We start from the raw sequence: 21,201 nt of genomic DNA, 5'->3' as shown, positions 1-21,201 counted from the left end.
TTTTTCAGAAGCTGGCCTCCCCAACTCCTCAAATATTAATTTTATAAATAAAATCTCTAAAGAGTGCAGGATTTCTTCTATCTTTATGGTCAGATGTCTATTAGATATAAAGACAGAAAAACTTCAAACTACTCAAACACATGACAAATTATAGAAATCACTGTATTCTACACCTATCACTTTTCAAACACAGGATTTCTTTCTTTTTTAAAAACAGACATAGTCTCACTGTTGCCCAGATTGGAGTGCAGTGACACAATCATAGCTCACTGCAGCCTGAAACTAATGGATCAAGTGATCCTCCTGCCTCAGCCTCCCAAGTAGTTAAGCCTACATGCCTGCACTACCATGCCCAGCTCAGACAGAAGGTTTCTGAGTAGTTTGTAGCTCTTTTTCCCTACAATTTGTCTTCCATATAACTCAAACTGACAAGGCTATGGCTTACATAAAGAAATATATTATAAAATGAACAAACTCAAGATAAATTTACATAAGACATGAGAATACACCTGAATCACCAACCACGAAAAATAATTGAAGAGCTTGAAATTAAGCCTAAGTGTAAATCTCTATTAAGCTTACAACATTACAATAGTTAAATTGAAGGTTAGAAACAAAATGGTAGACATTGTTCCTTTTCCTGTACTTACCACCATTACTTAGAGAAGTTTCTAAGTAACAAAAACTTTGAGCCTTTTTCATTGTGGTATTCACGGATGACACCAACACATACTACTTCTGCTTAAAAATCAAACTCATTCATCTTGACTTGTTCCCAGAAACATGACACATACAATCATTTTTTGAAAAAGTGTTTTTGTAATTACCATCTGCATACATCTGAAAGACTGTTTCTAACATGTTTTGGTCATTTTTAATCATTCTGTCTAGCCTTTCTTTGATATGAGGATCTATTTTTTATTCACTCCTAACATAGAGGTGAAGTGCATACCTTCGATGACGCAAAGTAATTAGTTAATTGTGTTTCAGAATAACGTGCAAAGGAAAGAGAGGAAACAGCCCTAAGTATATCAGTATTTTTACACATCAGACACCTTCAGGAAGAAAACACATTTCTCATCTTAGTGTGATAGACTCTGAAAAAGAACACACAGCATTGTTTCAGGGGCACAAGAAAAAAAGTACAGTTCATTTTGAGATACCGTGCGAAATCACTCAAAAGACAAGCAACTTTGGTTTCAGTCACTTAGTTAAAAAAAGAAATTTATCCATGACCGATGTTACTCTGGAACCTACTGCCAGACGTCAGAAGGCCTATCATTAATAATATCCTACCCCTCCCCACTTTTCTGAGACACGCGCTCGCTCTGTCGCCCAGGTTGGAGCACAGTGGTAGGATATTGGCTCACTGTAGGCTCAACCTCCTGGGCTCAAGCAATTCTCCCACCTCAGCCTCTAGTGTAGCTGGAACTACAGGGGTATGCCACCATGCCCAGATAATTTTTTTATTTAATGTTTTTGCAGAGACGGTACGGGGTCTCCGTATATTGCCCAGGTTGGGCTTGAACTCCTAGAATCAAGCTATCCCCCTGCCTCTGCCCCCAAAGTGCTGGGATTAAAGGCATAAGAGACTGCACCCGGCCAATATCCCCTTTGAACATCTGCTTTCGCTGGTTGGTAAAAAAAAAAGTGTCATTTTAAATTTAGTGTTACTCCTTCAGGCTGCTCCGTCTCTTTTCTTACTTGCAGGGCCAAAGCAACGTCTCTTTCCAGCTTGGCCACCTTCCAACAACGATTTCTTCGGACGCCTTTGTTAATCATTCCTGTATGAAAAATCAGTGAATCTGAAACCTTGGGGAGAGGGAAGGGGGGTTGGAAAACAAACGGCAAAACAAAAAAGGATTTGGGAGGACTACCCCAACTCCGTGAGTGGAAATGGGCTTCTCCGAATAGAGGCGAGGGTCGCCGCCTGGGGTCCTCGCACCTCAACAAAAGACACCAACTCTCTCAACTGTATTGTTAACCAATCTAAATGATACTCCAAGCCCAAAAGTAAACCGACTCTCTCAATCTCTTAGCTAAAAAATGGAGAAGGAAGCGTAGGGCCCCATGCAACGCCTTCAGGAGCTGAGACCGAGGCTCAGTGGGCCTCTTGATGCGGCTTCCAGTTGGTCCCGCCCTACATCAGTCCCCAGCACGGCCTCCACCTTCTGGTTCCCAGGTTCGTGCCCGCGGCTATCCGACCAGGTCGTCCTCCACCTCACTGTCCCCACTGAACCACCACTTGACTCCCGCGTACCCCTAAAACCTCTGCCCGGCTCCGCGGAATCGTCCCAGTATTCCCAACATGGCGGCCGAGTCCCCTTTGCTCCTTCACTCTGGGCGCGTGCGACTTTGGAGCATTTTGGGCATTGTAGTTCCGGCGATTGCCTCGGTATCCCTCCAGGACGTAGGAACACTACAGTTCCCAGAAAGCACCGCCCCTGAGCATGGCTATTGGGGACGTTTGGACAGAGGGATGATGTCATTGCAAAAGCCCCACTGCATTCATTGTGCTACGGTCTCTCCACCCCCTGCTGCTGCTGGGCTTGCGATTGCCGCTCGCTCCAGCTGAGCTAAGAGTAGCAGCAGCACCAGGGCAGGGACTGACTCCAGCCCTTGGACTCAGGACATCGCAGACCTTGCCTTGCGTGCGTGACTCATTCGCACATCATTTCTGTTTATGCCTGGGGTGGGGAGAAAAATCCCAAACCAGGTGAGTTGAAGTGATTTATTCAAATGCTTCTACCAAGTTATTCCTCCCGCTTAGTTCTCAAGGTTTTCTTTTGGGAAGCTGTGAGCGGTGGGGAGGTGGGGGGGATTGGGGAGAGGCTCACAGGCGCTGCTAAGGGGAAAAGCTCTGTGCAATTTGGGTCACTGCAAAGAACAACTCCAGCAACCTTCCCCCGCCAGAGGACGGGTGCCTGCCAATTCCCTAGTCGCAACTCCTCTCAACCTTTTGGAGACGGGGTGAGGGGGCTGGGCTAGGAAGGATGTTGGGAAGTGCTCTTGGAAAATCAGAGGAAGGCAGAGGTGGGGGACTGCAGTCCTGTCACACACGGCCCGAGAGCTGAGGTTTGAGTGGGAAGGGGTGATGCGTGGGGAGAAATGGAGACAGTGATTTAATGTGGTCGCACTACTTTAGAACATTTGTATGCCGCTTGGACGAGCACTAGTTATTAATTTTTAAGATGAACGTGCTTAAGTTTTGTGGGGCTTTATTATATGTGTGTCTGTCTATGTCGTTTGTCTCGCCTTTTCTGCTGATTTGAGGTGACAGTGTCCTTTAATGGTGCACTCCGTGCCAGTCAGAAACATTTCACGTGTCTGACGAAGGTTCTTTGAGGCTGCTGGAAGCAGCGTTTTTGTTAAATGTTTTCCGTTCTCCGACTGCTGGATTCAAGATTGTTTGGAAGTGGAGCCGACAGATTTGTGCTTGTGTGTTTTAAATTACATTGCATAGGCTCTTTGCCACTGACAATGGTACCATAATGAGCTGCTGTTTCCTGAGGTATAGTCACTACTCACAAATAACGGTTTGAAGAGATCGATTAGGGAAGCCGGGTTCCTTTTAACACATTAGAGAAAGGGAAAGTTAGAAGCGCTGTTAACCTTCATTTGGCATTACTGAAAGGTGCCCATGGAAGAGTAATTTTGGTCAGGGGAACCAAGGAGCATAGTAGTTGTTTTGTTATTGTTGTTTTTTAAAACGAACTGACATTTAACAGGACAGAAAGCATTCTGACTTATATGATGCTCTTGTAAGAGTTATAGGGATGATAAAGGCAATAAATATGTTACTTTGAGATAAACAGCTGGCTGGCTCCCCAACAGATGGGGCCAGTCTTAGCTGAGAGATCTACAACCTTGGAAATGAATGGACCCGGGGTCAACCACACCCCCTCTTGGAATGTCAAAAGAAGGAGAAATGCCAGAGTATTTGCTTAACTCTAGAATGCTAAACCTTTTCATAGCTGAGTCAGACATAAGGGAAAGTCTTTACTGGTTGTCTTCTGCTGCTAAGCCAATTTTATTCATTTTAAATTCAGACCCTTAGGTCTCGAAAGTTGTAGCTATGTGATATTTCGTTAAACGCTGCTTGATGCTGAATGCAAAGGACAGTCCATTGTATGGGCTTTGTAGTAGAGTGATTTATTGGGATGCCAATGAGCAGCTTTTGGATTTGGGAAAAGATCAACAGTCAGCCTTTGCCTCTATGTCTCTCTGTTGATAACTCTCTGCTCTTCTGGACACCTTACCCTTCTCTCCTGTACTTTCCTTTCTTCCCCCTACCCCACCCCACCCCACCCACATCTCTTGAAATTCTGTTTATTTCCCTATCTCACCATATTCAGTTTACAGTTTTCCTTTGTATTTAAAAATCCCTCCCTTATCACCAGCATATCACATCTCTTTCTCTCCATCTCTCTCCAATCTCAGAACACCCTCCCTGGTCCTCCTTCACTTCACCTGGGAACTCCTGGGTGGATGTAGACTATGTGAATATTTTTGCTGAATCCTCTTTGAGGAGAATTTCTTTGCCTTTTCTGTTTCTTGCAGTCTGTGCTTGGCAGGATGAGCAGCAATGAGCCTGACCCCTGGTCTGGTTTGTAGTTTCTGTGACAGACATAATTTAGCCCCAGCAGCGTGTGAACAATGAAATGCTGCAGTTGGGCTCATGCCACTTTTCCTTTCACTGGCACCTGTATTAGGAACTGCTTGTCTGTGGGTTAGCCAGGTTTTTAAATGCTCTACATGAAATGTTCTCATAATTCCCAAGGCATAAGTAGTCTTCAAATGGCTTGCCTTATATAATACATTTTTTTCCCCTCATCCTTGCTGCAGCTGGTGGTGGGAAGGCTGTTCTTTACCCCCTCTTCTTTCCTATTCCCTGTGCAATCCAGGTGGCCAAACTGCCCGTTTGGTTTTTTGAAGATACTTGGAGGACAACAGTTCCACTGCCCCCCCACCCCCACCCCCCACCCGGTTGTTTCTTCTCCTTTGTGCAGGAAAGAAGTTTGTTATTTTATACTCTTCTCTTAAGGGGAAGAGTGTGATAGTGGCTATATTTGTTTATGTAACAGCAATGCTCTTCTAGGTGTGGAAAGTCTAACTGCTATCCATCTGGAGGCAACTAGTGTGACAGGCAGATTCAGAAGCTGTCCTCTTAGACCTTTTATGCACCATCTTCTCATAACTTATTTTCTTCTTCTGAAATACTTCCTTACTCACCAAGGTTTCTTTTATTGTCCCAGGGAGGAGAAATGGGCTGAATGCAGCATTAGATTTGGCCTCATCACTGCTGTCTCTGTGACCTTAAATAACTATTCATTTCTTTCTGCTTCAGTTTGCAAAGGGATAATGATCCTTGCTCTTTGGTTTACTGATGTTATAGCCCTCTATAATATGGCCCCAACCTATAATTCTGACAATTTATATTGATTGAGCAGCTACCATGGGCTAAGCACTGTGGCTACATCAGTGAGAAGAAATGCTTCCCCTGACCTCATGGAGCTTATATTCGAATAGGGGATATACTTAATAAATAATTGCAAGTGTGATGAATGCCATTTCCAAAAGGGTTGAGTAGGAGTGCCTGACATGGTACTTTCCCCTTGTCTGGGGTTATCAGGAAAGATTTCCTATAGGAAGTGACACTCGAAGAGACTTGGAGGGTAAGTGGAAGCAGTAATTCAGGATGGCAGTGGGAGATGCTTATAGTGGGACAAAGGTCTCTGGCAGAGGGAACTTCATGTTCAAAGTTCAAAGGGAAGAGTGGTGAACCTGAGGATTTGAAAGGAAGTTAGAGACAGAGCAAGAGGAGAAAGACTAGAATGAAGAATGAGGCTGGAGAGGTGGGCAGAGGCTAGAGAGTAGGCAGTTCTCTGAGCTACAGGTGAATTTTGGTCTTTATCCTAAGGGTAATGAGAACCTAGCCCGGCTTTAATAAACTAGATGAATGGCATATGTAGGATGATATTAAAGTATTATCCTGGCTGTTAAGTGGAGGAGATTGAAGGGAAGACTTGGTCAGAGTCAATGTGTAGAGACCAAGTAGCAAATAATTTTTGTTGTCTGTATGAGGGATAATGGTGCTTAGATCTAGAGTGGTGACAGAGGGTTTAGAGAGACACTAGTTTGTTGTTGTTGTTGTTGTTGTTGTTGTTGTTTTATTTTTTTGAGACGGAGTTTTGCTCTTGTTGCCCAGGCTGGAGTGCAATGGCACGATCTCGGCTCATTGCAACCTCCACCTCCTAGGTTCAAGTGATTCTCCTGCCTCAGCCTCCCTAGTGGCTGGGATTACAGGAGCCCGCCACCATGCTCAACTAACTTTTGTATTTATTTATTTATTTTTGAGACAGAGTCTCACTCTGTCGCTCAGGCTGAAGTGCAATGGTGCAGTCACAGCAGCTCACTGCAGCCTCCATCTCTGGGTTCAAGTGATTCTCCTGCCTCAGCCTCCCAAGTAGTTGAGATTACAGGCACCCACCACACCTGGCTAATTTTTGTATATTTAGTAGAAATGGGGTCTCACCATGTTGGCCAAGCTGGTCTCTCAAACTCCTGACCTCAAATGATCCACCCACCTCAGCCTCTCAAAGTGCTGGGATTACAGTCGTGAGCCACCGTGCCTGGCAACTTTTGTATTTTTAGTAGAGACGGGGTTTCACCATGTTGGCCAGGCTGGTATCGAACTCTTGACCTCAGGTGATCCACCTGCTTCGGCCTCCCAAAGTGCTGGGATTACAAGCATGAGCCACCATGCCTGGCCGACACTAAGTTTGAAAATTGTAATTCATAAGATTTGTTGATTGATTGGATGGGGGAATAGGGAGAAAAGGGAGTCATGAAATTACTTGAGTTTTTTCTTGAGCAACTGGGGATGACGTTTTCAGGGAAAGAGAACACTGAATGGGAACCAGATCTTTTTGTTTTCCAGAAGGGAGGACCCTTGGACATGCTGAGTTTGAGGTTCCTGGAAGACATCTAAGATCTTTCACTCTTCCTGTCCCTGTGTGGGATGTGGCATGATGGAGTAGAAGAGAGCTCTGGATGAGGCTTTCTCACACTGGGCACTACTTATTTATTAGCTGTATGATGTTGGACATATTACATTTTTTTCCTGAGCTTTAGTTTCCTCATCTGTACAATTTATTCCACTAATTTATACTTATCCCCAGCATGGAAAACAACAGTATACTCAATTTACTTATTTATTATAACAGTTTTCCATGCACTATGCTAGGAAAACAACATTGAATAAGATACTGTTTACTTTGGAGGAATTCACTCAGTTGAGGGAGACAAACATAAATAATCATGTACAAGGAGGTACTTTGGCAATACTAGGCTGGGAGGTGGGGGTGAGGGTTGCGGGAGGCATCCACACCTTTGACCCTAGTCATGAAGGCAAGCAAAAGCTCTCCAGACTGTGTTTCCAGGCACCTAACAGAATGCCTCACACAAATTAGGGACTCTAAATGTTTGTAGAGTGAGTGAATTAACCTAAGTCACTGAGGGCCTATTTAGAAGCAGGAAATACCAACACATTGGAAGAGGACTATTAGTAATAATACAGATGCCAAATGTAAAATACTTTTAAGAGACCCATTAAAATGTATTCTAGGCTGTGCACAGTAACTCACACCTGTAATCCAGGCACTTTGAGTGGCTGAGGTGGATAGATCACCTGAGGTCAGGAGTTTGAGGCCAGCCTGGCCAACGTGGTGAAACCCCATCTCTACTAAAAATACAAAATTAACTGGGTGTGGTGGTGCACGCCTGTAGTCCCAGCTACTCAGGAGGCTGAGGCAGGAGAATCACTTCAACCTGGAGGTGGAAGCTGCTGTGAGCCGAGATGGTGCCATTGCACTCCAGCCTGGGCAACAGAATGAGACTTTGTCTCAAAACAAAAAGTATTCTTGACACTTTCAGCTTTTGAAATATTTTGTGATCACTTTTAGGGAAATTCAGAAATATTTCAGATTTGGTTTCTTTTTGGGCTGAACTTCCTTTATTCAAGTTAGTGTCTCAAAAAAAATCATTCTAATTGCATAGAGTTCCCTAAATCAATGGGTCTCAGACTTTTGAATTATATAGAAAAGTAAAATTACAAAAAATAAAATTGAATGTACTGTGAACAATAGTTATTTTTCTCTAGTAAATTGAAAATGCCTCCTCACTTTTATCTCATAGAAAATATATTTAGCTTTATGAAAAATTATCTGCATTTTTTTTTCTCATTTTGTTGCAGAAATGAAACATCAGAATAATGTAATAATTTAGGGAACCATTGCCCTATTTTCTTGGCTGTGGTGGAAATGTGATCCATCTCCAAATAAGAGCATTTCCAAGTATGGAGGAATTTAATATGGACCACAGTTAATTTATTTTTAGTTTTTTCCCTATAGGAAGCCAACTTTTGAGAACTAGGTAGGCCTCCTCAAGATTAGCCTAATATAGCAGTTCTTAATTCATCCCTGAAAGGTCCTCAGGAAGACCAGGAACCTTTGAGATCATGTTGAATTGTATATGTGTGCATGTTTATGTGCTGGAGTTCATATGTACATGCACATATTTTTCTATCAGTATGTGTGTGTCCTTGAGCAAATTACTTAATCTCTTTGAGCCTCTGTTTCTTTGTAAGACTCTTGTGAGGTTCACATGATGAGATCATGTGTTTTAAATGTCTGACACTATGCTTGGTATAACTGGTGCTCATGGTAGCTGTTTTTAACATTATTTATCCTTTTAAACATTTTATTTATTGGATGATGCTTGTTTAGTATCCACAGTGACAAAATGAGGAAAAAGATAATTTAGTGTAAGTACACAACCTGATTCAATGGGAAGTACACATCACTGGGGTAGAAGTTTTGCCAGAAATGCTTAACTTAAATCTAATCATGGGGCATGATCACAGCTCACTGCAGCCTCTACCTCCTGGGCTCAAGGGATCCTCCCATCTCAGCCTCCTGAGTAGCAGGGACCACAGGTGTGCACCACCATGCCTGACTAATTTAAAATTTTTTTGGGTACAGACAAACTGTCACTATGTTGCCCAGGCTAGTCTTGAATTCCTGGGCTCAAGTGGTCCTCCCATTTTAGCTTCCAAAAGTGTGAGCCACTCTACCCAGTTCTTGTCTCTATTAAAAGAAAAAAAATCTAACCATAAATAAATAATCAGATAAATCCAGATTGTGGGACATACTGCAAAATAGCTGGCTTGTGATCTTCAAAAATGTCATGCATGAAAGACAACAAAATGAAAGGTATGAGTGACAGATCTATATTAATGGAGACTAAAGAGATATGATAACCAAATGTAACATGTAATCCTAGATTGGATCCTGGACTTAAAAAAAAAAGCTACAAAAGACACTTTCAGGATAATTGGGGAAATTTGAATGGGAGCTACATAGTGGATAATCAGTAACAATGTTAGTTTTCTTGGATGTGATAATGATTCCATTTGTTTAACCTGACATGTTGTAGATATCGGTATTTGATTAGCTGGTGTTCCTGAATGTTGTCTTCAGGAATGTAATAGCAAAGCTGGAATACATCAAGGGCTGCTTCAGGAGCCTATGAGCTGGGATACCACTTTTTGGGACATTGTAAGTGATGTTTTATATCCTTTCTAAATACAATCCTGTATTCTGTGACTGGAAACTTCTACAGCTGGCACTCTATGCTTGACATTACTGGAGGGAGTAATGCAAGTGGAACTTTAGCTGTTTCCAAATCGAAGGGAAAAGGTACATAAATATATATCTCACATTTGTTTTTTGATTCTAGAATTGACATAAGATTGGCTGGGTGCAGTGGCTTACACTTGTAATCCCAACACTTTGGGAGGCTGAGGCAGGCAAATTGCTTGAGTCCAGGAGTTTGAGACCAGCCTAGGCAACATGGTGAAACTCTGTTTCTAAAAAAATACAAAGATATTTTTGTATTGTTTAGCTGGGTGTGGTGGCGCACACCTGTGTCCCAGCTGCGGGGTGGGGTGCAGCTGAGGCAGGAGGATCCCTTAAGCCCCAGAGGTCAAGACTGCCATGAGCCCTGATCATGAGACCTTGTCTTTAAAAAAGAAAAGAAAAGAAAGAAATAACATATGATTAGTTAAAATTCATTACAGAAAAACACATGGACTGTATAGGGAAAGTCCTCTTTAATTCTACCCACAAAGATAGTCAACTTTCAGATTTTGATGTGTATTCTTCTATCATTTTTCCTCATATGTGTACTAACCATATTATTGTAATACATGTAATTCTGCTTGTTCTCTTTTGCTTAATATATTTTGGGCATTTCCCCCATGTATTTGCATATTGCTCCAACTTAACTGTTTTAATGGTTGTTGGGAACTGTGCCACAGTGAGCCTTTGAGTACCTCATTTTGTTATGAATTTGTGGGAATATTTCTGTAAGATATCTTTCAGGGGGTAGAGATGCTGAGTCCAAGGACACTAGCATCGCCCCCTGATTTAAATTCTTGTCAGCAATGTTGAGAGGGCTAACTCTACATACCTTTGCCAAGTCCATTAGCTACTTGGGCTGACCTCTTTTACTAAGGGAAGCTAGTTGTGAAGGGTGAACAGAATGGGGGCAAAAATTGAATTACAGAGTTCCTGCTCATTTTTGTGATGGCGGTAATAAAGGTTGATGTATAAATAATGTAGAAATCCCTGGAAGAGAGAAATACGTTATCCCTGCCTGCAACACAGTACAGTGTTTAAAAAGTGAACTGAAACAATGAAGCAGTCAAGAGTTTTCCCCAGAGAATTCTGCAGAAAAATTTTATTTTCTAGTTATGGTTAGTTAACTTCACTAAAATGTGGACGTCATCAACCTTGAAATGAAAATAATATCTTCTGCTCACTTCCTCTACATCTCAGTCATGCAACCACATTGCAAAGGGAGAATTTAACCTCTACTTTTAAAATATCTGAAGCAGGTGGTTAAAAGGCACGAGTGTTCATTTTTCTGAATTTCAGTAGAAGCAATCAAAGGGCAGATTTTGGCATTTTTCTTTAGAGAAGCAGGTGTGAGCCTAGGAGTGGCCATCAGTGAGTCACTCTGCCCTAACAGGAACCCTGGGGAAGAGATTGTGAGGATCGCAGCGGTGAATTATTTTCACTCTTTAGCCATTGTGGCTGGGTGGAGCAAACAAAAAATTTGAGCTGTTTGCTACATGGACAACTTATCTTTTTTGTTTTTGAGACAGAGTCCCACTCTGTCACCCAGGCTGGAGTGCAGTGGCGCAATCTCAGCTCACTGCAACCTCCAACTCCTGGGTTTGAGTGATTATCTTGCCTCAGCCTCCCGAGCAGCTGGGATTACAGGTGCCCACCACCACACCTGGCTAATTTTTTGTATTTTTAGTAGGGACGGGGTTCCGCCATTTTGGCCAGGTGGGCCTCAAACTCCTGACCTCAGGCAATCCGCCCACCTCAGCCTCCCAAAGTGCTGGGATTATAGGCGTGAGCCACCATGCCCGGCCGACAACTTATCTTTTTAAGCCTCAGTTTCTTTATTATAAAATGGGGATTATTGTGGGGCTCAAAGGAGATGATGTATATAAAAGGGCTTTGGCAAATTTATGTGCACATAAATATATGCTGTTGTCAAAGGGCTCATGTCTCAAACTGAGCCAGTTCACACTAGTCTTTCCTTTACCTCCAATGGCCTGTGTAGGCTGAATGACTTTTTTAAAGGAATTCTGTCTCATGTTGTCTAATTGTTAGTTCTTCAACCAGTGTTTGTGTGCTAAATGCAAGGTCCTGTGCTGAGTATTCTTAGGAAAACAAAGGTGGCACCATCTGGGCGCTTTCGTTCTTCACCACTTTTATTGTAGGAAACTAGTATCTTTTAATGAGAGTCTTCAATAAAAGATGCACTACAAAGTTGCATTGTGGATGCTGTCTTATTCTCTCAATTCTAGGCAGTAGAATTTAGTTCAATTTTTTACATACAAATGAGGAAGCAAGTTTTAGTAAGGTTAAGTAAACTTGTTTTGTTTTTTGACATGGCCTAGCCGTTCCCTCTCACTCCGAAAAATGCAGATGTAGACCCTAGGTAGGCTTTCTGAAACCAAAACTATACTGTTTCTCTAGCTGCTTCCTGTTCTTGCCTTGCCTTCTAATTGAAAATATAAGCTTCATGAAGGCAGGACTGTCTGGTGGCATTTACTTTCAGATGATTCATGTTATTTTCAGGCACGGGGGAATAGTTTCCTGTAGACCTGTTGTTTACTGAAGCCATAATGTAAACTGTCATAACATCTACTGGGTGCCAGGTGGTTTATGTTTTATTTGATTCTTTTTCCAACTTAATTCGAAACCTCTCAAACCTTTAGAGCAATTGCAAAAATAGTACAGTGAAGCCAGGCACAGTGGTGCACACTGGTAGTCCCAGCTACTCAGAAACAGGAAGAATGCTTGAGCCCAGGAATTCAAGAGCAGCCTGGGCAACATTATAAGACCCCATCTTTTTAAAAAAAAAAAAATCCCACCGAAAAAAACAAAAAACGAACAAAAAACATTCCATGCACCTTTTATCTGGATTAATTTGCTTTTGTCTTTACACACACACACACACACACACACGCACGCACAGACACAGATGCTTTCTCTAAACCACTTGAAAGTAAATTGCAGATATCACCATACTTTGTCTCTAGGCACTTAAGCACATATCCCCTAAGAACAAGGACATTCTCTCATGTAATCACAATACCATTACTTGGAAACCGTAATATTTTTCTGATTTCCTCAGTCATTCCAATGTCCTTTATAACATAAAAAAATTTTTCTGATCCAGAATCTTATCAAGACTACTTACACAATACAGTTGTGTTCTTTAGTTTCCTTTAATATAGCATATTACCTGTATTAGTCAGGGTTCTCCAGAGACAGAACCAATAGGATGGATGGATGGATGGATGGATGGATGGATGGATGGATGGATAGACAGAGAGAGAGAGAGAGAGATGGGAAGAGATTTGTTAGGGCGATAGGCTCATGTGATTATGGAGATTGAGAAGTCCCATGACAGGCTGTCTGTGAGCTGGAGACCCTGAGATGCTGGTAGCTTAGTTCAGTCCAAGTTGAATGGCCTCGGAAACTGGGGAAGCTGACGGTGGAACGCTCAGTTTGAGGCTGAAGACCCAGAGACTGGGGGGCTGCTGGTGTTAAGTCCTGGAGTCCAAAGCCCAGGTATCCTGGAGTTGTTGTCCAAGGACAGGAGAGGAAGAGTGTAGTGTATTTCAGCTCCAGCAGACAGCTTGACATATTCACCTTTTCTCTGCTTTTGTTTTCTCCAGGCCCCCAGCAGATTGAATGGTGCACACTGACATTGGTGGTGGATCTTCCACACCTAGTCCACTGAGACATGCTAATCTCCTCTGGAAACACTCTTGCAGACACACCCCAAAATAATGCTTTATTAGGTTTCTAGGTATTTCTTAATCTAGTCAAGTTGACACCTAAAATTAACCACCACAATACCCTTGCCTTTTTTGCCTTTTACGATATTGAAATTTTTGAAGATTCCAAGTTTGTCGTCTTGTGAATTGGATTTGTCTGATTGTTTTCTCATTGTTAGATTGAAGTTAAACACTTGTGGTGAGAATTCTTCATAGGCGATGTTCTATCCCTCCCCATACATCATTGGTGACACCTAATATCAGTTTGTAACATCACTGGTGACATGAGGTTTGATCATTTGGTTGAGGTGGTATTGCCAGATCTCTCCATTGAAAGGGCTACCTTTTCCCTTTGTAATTAATAAAATTATCCGTGAGGTGATATCTTGAGATTGTTTGAGTATCCTGTTCCTCAATAACTTTAATTGAAAAGTTTTAACATCTATTGATAATCCTGGCCTAGGTCAATTGGTATTTATGAAGGGATGATTTTCTAATTCTCTCTTTCCTTCTATATTTATTATCTGATAGATTAGCTTTCAGCCCCCAACCCCCCAACCCCTCCCCTTTTTTTTTTTTTTTTTAATGAGACAGAGTTTTGCTTTTGTTGCCCAGGTTGGAAGGAGTGCAATGGCACAATCTCGGCTCACAGCAACCTCCACCTCCCGGGTTCAAGCAATTCTCCTGCCTCAGCCTCCAGAGTAGCTGGGATGACAGGCACATGCCACCATGCCCGGCTTATTTTTGTATTTTTAGTAAAGACGGGGTTTCACCATGTTGATCAGGCTGGTCTCGAATTCCTGACCTCAAGTGATCTGCCCATCTCAGCCTCCCAAAGTGCCGGGATTACAGGCATGAGCCACCATGCCTGTCCCCACCCTCACCCCAACCCCCCTTTTTTAAAAAATATCACTTGGACTCATGGTTTCTTTTTCTCACAATGTATTATAATCTATTACTAATCTTCTTGCCTTTTTTCCCCCTCAACCTTATGCTTTCTGATATTCAAATTGTCCCAAATGTAGGTATTATGAGCCTGTCTTATCTATTTGGCCCCAAAAGCAATCTGATAAAGTAGGCGAGATTTTGCACTTACAAGTGATGAAATGAAGGCTCAGAAACTACAAGTAACTTTCCCAGGGTCATATACCTAGTTAGCAGAGGTGGCCAGATGAAAACCCAGTTCTGATTAACTCAAGCGGGTCCTGCTACTTGGTTCCTGCTACTCCACACTGCATCGTGATGGACCAGGAACAGAATGTCACTTGTTGAAACCAATGTAAAAAGAAAGCACAATCCTTGCATTGTTGTTGCTAATAGCAAATAATTGGAAACAACACTAAGTGTGTATCCGCAGAGAACTGGTTAAATAAATGGGTATGTATACACAAGGGAAAACTATGAAACTGCAAACAAGAATTAAGGTGTTCTCTAAGTACAGATACGGAAAAATCTCCAAGGATATATTAAAAGAAGGAAGAAAGGTGCAGAACACTATATATTTGTGAAATAAGTTGGGGATAAGAAAATATATTCGATTTTGCACACAGAAACCCTGGAAAGAGGCCAGGCACGGTGGTTCACACGTGTAATCCCAGCACTTTGGGAGGTCAAGGCAGGCAGGTCACTTGAGCCCAGGAGTTTGAGACCAGTTTAGGCATCATGGCAAAATCCCAGATCTACAGGAATACAAAAATTAGCTGGGCATGGTGGCATGTGCCTGTAGTCCCAGCTACTTGGGAGGCTAAGGCAGGAGGATCACTTGAGCCTGGAAGGCAGAGGTTGCAGTGAGCCAAGATCGTGCCATTGCACTCCAACCTGGGCAACAGAGTGAAACTGTCTCAAAAAGACATTAGAGAAGGCTGCTTTAGCCATTGGTGGCTGGTCAGGAGACAGAGGGATGCTTTAAAAAGAGCCCAAGTGTGGGAGCCTACAAACTGGAGTTTAAATTTGTGTTATGGCATTTTCATGCTGCATGATCTTGGGCAAGTCATAACTACTCTGAGACTTAGGTTCTTCAACTATGATAGGGGATGTCTAGTCTCAAAATGTTTCTTCACAAGGTACTTATTACAAGGAAAATAGTTACAAGGAAATTACAGGTTACAAGGAAAATAGTAACTTCACAGTGGAGAAACATGGCAGACAGCACTTTAAGTGATCCAAGTTTACACCAGTGATGGGACAAATCAACATCTGAGAAGTTCACATTGTCACTTGTGTGGCATTCCTGCCAAAAATACAGAACCTGATCTAATCAGAAATAGCTAAGGAAATATCTGATAAACCCAAATTGAGAAACATTCTACATAATTTTTTTTTTTCTGTATTTTTCAAAAAGGTAAAGGTCATGAAAAACAAAGACTGAGGAATGGTTCTAGATTTAAAGTGACTAAAAACACATTAAAAACTAAATGCAACGTATGATCCTGGATTGAATCTCAGAAAAATTTTATTTTTATTTGTTTGCCATAAAGGCCATTATTTGGTCAATTGGTGAAGTTTGAATAAGGATTGAGATTAGATAATAGTATCGGATGAATTTTAATTTCCTGATTTTGATAATTATACCATGGAAACACAAGGACTGTCCTTGTTTTCTTGGAAATACTAAGTATTTCGGGGTAAAGAAATGTCCATACACAGACGGAGAATGATAAAGATAATGTAATGATAAAGAATGATAAAGAAAATGTAAAGCATTAACATTTGAGTAATCTGGGTGAAGGGTAATTAGTAGTTTTCTTGAAGCTTTTTGTTAAGTCTGAAATTAATTAAAAATAAAGAGGTAAAGATGGTGAGAGGGGAGATGCCAATACTTTGAGCACAAGGTTTGCTGCAAGGGTGAAACAAGGCTCAGGTCTCAGCATGGTGCCTGTCACCTGGTGTGATTCCCAGTACAGGCTGGCATTGTGGGATGGGCAAAGCCAACAGTAGCTCTTAGCCATCATGTGGGAGTCAAATTAAAATTGGCCTGTGGCATATGGTGACAGTATTGTTCTGAATCCACAATTGGAATTCGTGGTCTGACGAATACTTTTCTCTCTTATTCATAAATTCATTTAATTGCAAAGTTTCTAAAAGTACACACATCAAATCACATTTAGTTATCCACTTAACAAATCATCTCAGTATAGTGTTAAATTTGTGTGAAGCTGTGATTGTCCTAGGAAAGCTAGAGGTAATGGTCACTTTCCATCTGGGCTATTTTGGGGCCAGTACTAGCATTTGGGCAACTATCTCTGACCTTTTCTTCCCTTTCCTCTCCCTCAACCCAACACCCAGTTTCTGATTTTGTTGCAGAGAGCTATTTTAGTTAGCCATGTTAAATGTTAATTGTTTTGGCAGACAAAAGAAACTGGAATAAGCTTTTCCTTCCAAAACTCAAGAACTTTGCTTTCTAAGAGCTAACATTGGAAAGAATGTTTCTGGCCTGGAAAATTTAGGTAGCAACCTGAAAAGGAATTCATGTCCTACAGGAATTGGAAGTGGCATAGAGAGCTCAATTTCTTTTGAGAGCGATTAAAATATATACTTCTGTCTGAAATAGTAATAAATATCTATTTTTCATCTTTTTGCTAACAGCCTCAAAATATGAATGATTAAAATCAAAATAGATTTAGCACTAAAAAAAAACAAAAACCCTCAAGTGATCCGGATTTTAAAACATTTCTGAGATATCAGAAGGACTATTTTGCTGAGTAAGAAGATCCTTAGTGTAACATTTAAGCCTTTCCCTTTGAAGTCACAAAATGTCTACCTTCTGGAGGAGCTATGGCTGTATAACTCAAGATTCCAAATTCAGTGATACAAATCTGTACTTACTGTTACTGCTGTGGAACTGTCCTGTTTTGACTATTACCTGCCACAAATTGTTTGGTCTTAGAATTCTGCATGCTTTTTGCTTTTAAAATTATGGTCAGGAAGCAAAATGTAAGTATAGTAAGTTACTTTCATTCTGTAACTTTATAATAATAATATTGGCAAACTTTTTTTTAGTTTATGACCTGCCAAGCACTATGCTAACATGTTATATCATTTAATTTTGGCAAAAATCACATGAGAAAACTGAATCTCTGAAAACTGAAGTAGGAAGCCTAAGATCATATGACTAGCTAAGACGCAGATCCAGGACCAGAAATCAAGACTGTCTTACTGAAGAGCCTGTGCTGTGTGATTTTTCTGCTGGACAATTTGCAATTTTATGTGGAAGATGATTCATTTTTTCACCTTATAATCTTTAAAACTGAGCCCTTTTTTACTTGATAAGTATTTATTGAGAGCCCATCACATGTCAGGCACCTTGAGAACTATAGAGATGGTTGAGACACATCTTTATGATTAAGGTGTTCACCTAGCAACATTATTCACCATAGCCAAAAGATGGAAGCACCCCAAGTGCCCATTGAAGGATGAATGGATAAGCGAAGTGTGGTATTTACATACAGTGGAATATTCCTCAGCTTTAAAAAGGAAGGAAGTTGTGACACATGCTGCAACATGGATGACCTTGAAGCTGTTATGCTAAGTGAAATAAAAGCCAGTCACAAAAAATATATATTGTATGATTTCAATTATATGAGATATTTAGAGTAGTCAGACACAAAGGAACAGAAAGTAGAACGGTGGCTACCAGGGGCTGGGGGCAGGAAAGAAGTGGGAAGCTGTTTAGTGGGTGTAGAGTTTCAGTTTTACAAGATGAAAAAGTTCTATAGATTGGTTGCACATCAATGTGAATATACTTCACGCTATTGAACTGTATACTTAGAAATTGTTAAGATGATAAATTTTATGTTATATATATCTTACCCCAATTTAAAAAACCAAACAGATACACCTTATGTCTTAGTCCATTTGTGCTGCTATAACAAAATACGTGAAACTGAGTAATTTGTAAACAACAGAAATTTATTTCTCACAGTTCTGGAGGCTGGAAAGTCCAAGATCCAGGCACCAGCAGGTTTGGTGTCTGCTGAAGGCTACCCTTTGCTTTTCTACTCTTGTGCCCTTTGGATGATGCCTTGTTCCTGCACCCTCCAAAGGGCATGACTGCTGTGTGGTCACATACTGGAAGGGACAGAAGGACAACTCACCCTTTCAAGCCCTTTTTATAAGGTGCTAATCCCTTCATGAGGATGGAGCCCTCATGGCCTAATTACCTCCTAAAGTCCCCACCTCTAAATGCAGATGCATTGGGGATTAAGTTTCAACATGAATTTTGAAAGGGACACAAACCATTCAAATCATAGCACTCCTTTACTACTTGGTAGAAAGTGATCAGTGAGACAGGAAGGACTGAGAAGTAGTAAGTGTTAGAAATGGCCTCCAAGACAGGGTAGATCTGGCTGTGCAACAGAAGATGGATAAAATTTGTGTGTCAATGAGGAAGGTGAGAAGGGCAACTCAGGGGAAGGGAACAGTGAGCGAAGTTATAGACATGCTTTAAAGTCTGGTCCTTGCAAGGAACAAATCTCCAAGTTCATGGTTCTATAATTGTGGGTGTCCCAGCCATCCTTGCTGTGGTCAGAGACCTAAAAGCAAAGTCTAAACCAGGTTCATGAAGTTGTGGTGGGCTGGACAGGTACTCATTCATGATTCATTCAGTAAACATTTACATAGTGCCAGGTACTATGCTAGGCACTTTATATATGTTGGCAGATTTAATAACCCTAACAACTCTGGAGCTATTAGCTCCATTTAACAGATGCAGATGCAGAAATTGTGACAGAGAGGGGAAGTAACCTGTCCAAAATCACATGACGGGTAGGTGGCAGGAGCAAGACTTTTCCTGTAGAGCCCATGCTGTGTCCACTAAGCCACGTGCTTCTCCTTGGGGGTGAGTGCCAAGTGATGTCTGCTTTTGAACTACAGTCAAAATGGCACCTGGCTGCTACTACTTGCCATCTTGTTGCTGCTTTTGAGGGTACCTTACATTTCTGAGGCTCAGCTTTCTTTTCTTTTTCTTTCTTTCTTTTTTCTTTTTTGTTTTTGAGACAAGGTCTCATCCTGTTGCCCAGGCTGGAGTGCAGTGGCATGATCACGACTCACTGCAGCCTTAACCTCCCATGCTCAATCAATCTGCCCACCTCAGCCTTCTGAGTAGCTGGGACTACAGGTGCACACCACCACATCTGGCTGATTTTTGTATTTTTTTTTTTTTTTTTGTAGACACAGGGTCTCATTCTATTGCCCAGGCTGGTCTCAAACTCTTGGGCTCAAGTGATCCTTCCTCCTTGGCCTCTCCAGTAACTAGGACTACAGATGTGTGCCACCGTGCGTGGCCTCAACTGTCTTTTTTGTTGTTGTCAATGTTGTTTTTCCTAGCCACCTAGATGACCAGGGACAGGCTCAGCTTTCTTGTCTGTGAAATGAAGGCTTGTATTAGACCAGGTTATTTCTAAAGTTTCTCCCAGATCTAAAAACCTAATTTGTTCATTCATCAAACATTAATTTTATATCTATTCTATACCAGGTACCGTGCTCATGGGTAGTAGCAATCAAGATTCGGCAGCACACTGTTTTTGACTATAAGGAGATTATAGGCTAATGAAAGAGATGTAAAAGAGATGATTATCATACAGTATGGTCATAATGCTGGCAGTGTACATACAGACAACTATTGGAGCATAGAGGAGGGGCACCTGACCCTGTCTAGGATGAGAGGATGTTAAGAAGAAATGACTCCAGGAAGATAATGAAGAAGACCACAAGAACCTCATCCTTCCTGTTGTCCATATGGTCATAAGCATGTTATTTATTTATTTATTTATTTATTTACAGAGTCTCCCTCTGTCTGTCACCCAGGCTGGAGTGCAGTGGAATAGTCTCGGCTCACTGCAACCTCCGCCTCCCAGGTTCAAGCGTTTCTCCTGCCTCAACCTCCTGAGTAGCTGGGATTACAGGCATACGCCACCACTCCTGGCTAACTTTCGTATTTTTAGTAGAGTTGGGGTTTCATCATGTTGGCCATGCTGATTTCAGACTCCTGACCTCAAGTGATCCGCTCACCTTGGCCTCCCAAAGTGCCGGGATTACAGGCATGAACCATAACACTTGGTCACGTATTTATTAAAGTCGTGAGAGCTTTGGCAAACTTTCTATTTTAAGTCTTGTGGAAAATTTAGTCACATATGACAGTTAAGTGCCCAGCAATATGCCAAATATCTGTAAGGTTTAGAATCTCTTCCAGATTAGAGAAAGATTATAAGGTTAAAAAGGGAACTGTGGGTTAGATTTTTTTTTTTTTTTTTGAAGGAATTTGGGAAGCACAGAGCAGATTAGTAAGAGACTCAAGGGTCCAGAGTTATTGGAGATGCTCACAACTAAAGTCACAGATGGTTATGCTTCAAAAAAGCAAGTGAAATTGCCAAGACACTGGGTAATATATGTGATTTTCTCAAAATTACTAAGTACCGCTGAGTTACTAAGGATTAGAATTACTAAATATACAATTTCAATACTAAGAAATTGAAGTGGAGGTTGAGGGGCAAAAGTTAGGCACTAACCATTAATTGAGCAACTGTGCTATACCCTTTGCATTTATAATTTTATTTGATCCTCCCCACAATCCTGTAATGCAGGTGTTCTTATCCTTGCTTTATAACTACAAAAGCTGAGGCTCAAAGAGGTTGTGACTTGCTTAAGGTCACAGCTGGGAGGAGACTAAGCAGTGGTTTAAGGCTCCTTCCTCTACTTCGTGCTCCTTCAAAACACTAGACTTTCTATTTCTGGAAGAGCCACACCAGGGTACAGGGCATAGATGCCTCCCTTTCATC

The 21,201-nt window shown here is 41.5% G+C and overlaps 1 protein-coding gene and 1 long non-coding RNA gene across 5 annotated transcripts in view; one reads left to right on the top strand and one right to left on the bottom strand.

Moving 5' to 3' along the window:
• Positions 1-437: 437 nt before the first annotated feature.
• On the bottom strand, positions 438-2,341 carry LOC112606486. Its single transcript, XR_003115641.1, has 3 exons — positions 2,261-2,341; positions 1,599-1,784; positions 438-1,097 (listed from the first exon to the last, which is right to left on the bottom strand). It is a non-coding gene; the product is annotated as an uncharacterized LOC112606486 (long non-coding RNA).
• A 143-nt stretch (positions 2,342-2,484) lies between these two features.
• RAB30 (RAB30, member RAS oncogene family) overlaps positions 2,485-21,201 on the top strand; it is a 98,926-nt gene continuing 80,209 nt past the window's right edge. For 2 of the 4 annotated variants that reach the window (XM_025357554.1, XM_025357548.1), the window contains exon 1: positions 2,485-2,716. The gene's annotated coding sequence lies outside the window, so the exon portion shown is untranslated. Of the gene's footprint in view, positions 2,717-2,944; positions 3,076-21,201 lie in introns of those variants that run through there. The other 2 variants (XM_025357549.1, XM_025357553.1) reach the window with 2 other exon arrangements.

This window comes from Theropithecus gelada, chromosome 14, assembly GCF_003255815.1.
Source record: "Theropithecus gelada isolate Dixy chromosome 14, Tgel_1.0, whole genome shotgun sequence".
Lineage (NCBI taxonomy): Eukaryota > Metazoa > Chordata > Mammalia > Primates > Cercopithecidae > Theropithecus > Theropithecus gelada.
The sequence above is the reverse complement of the archived record's forward strand: the minus strand, read 5'-3'. Positions and strand labels throughout refer to the sequence as shown.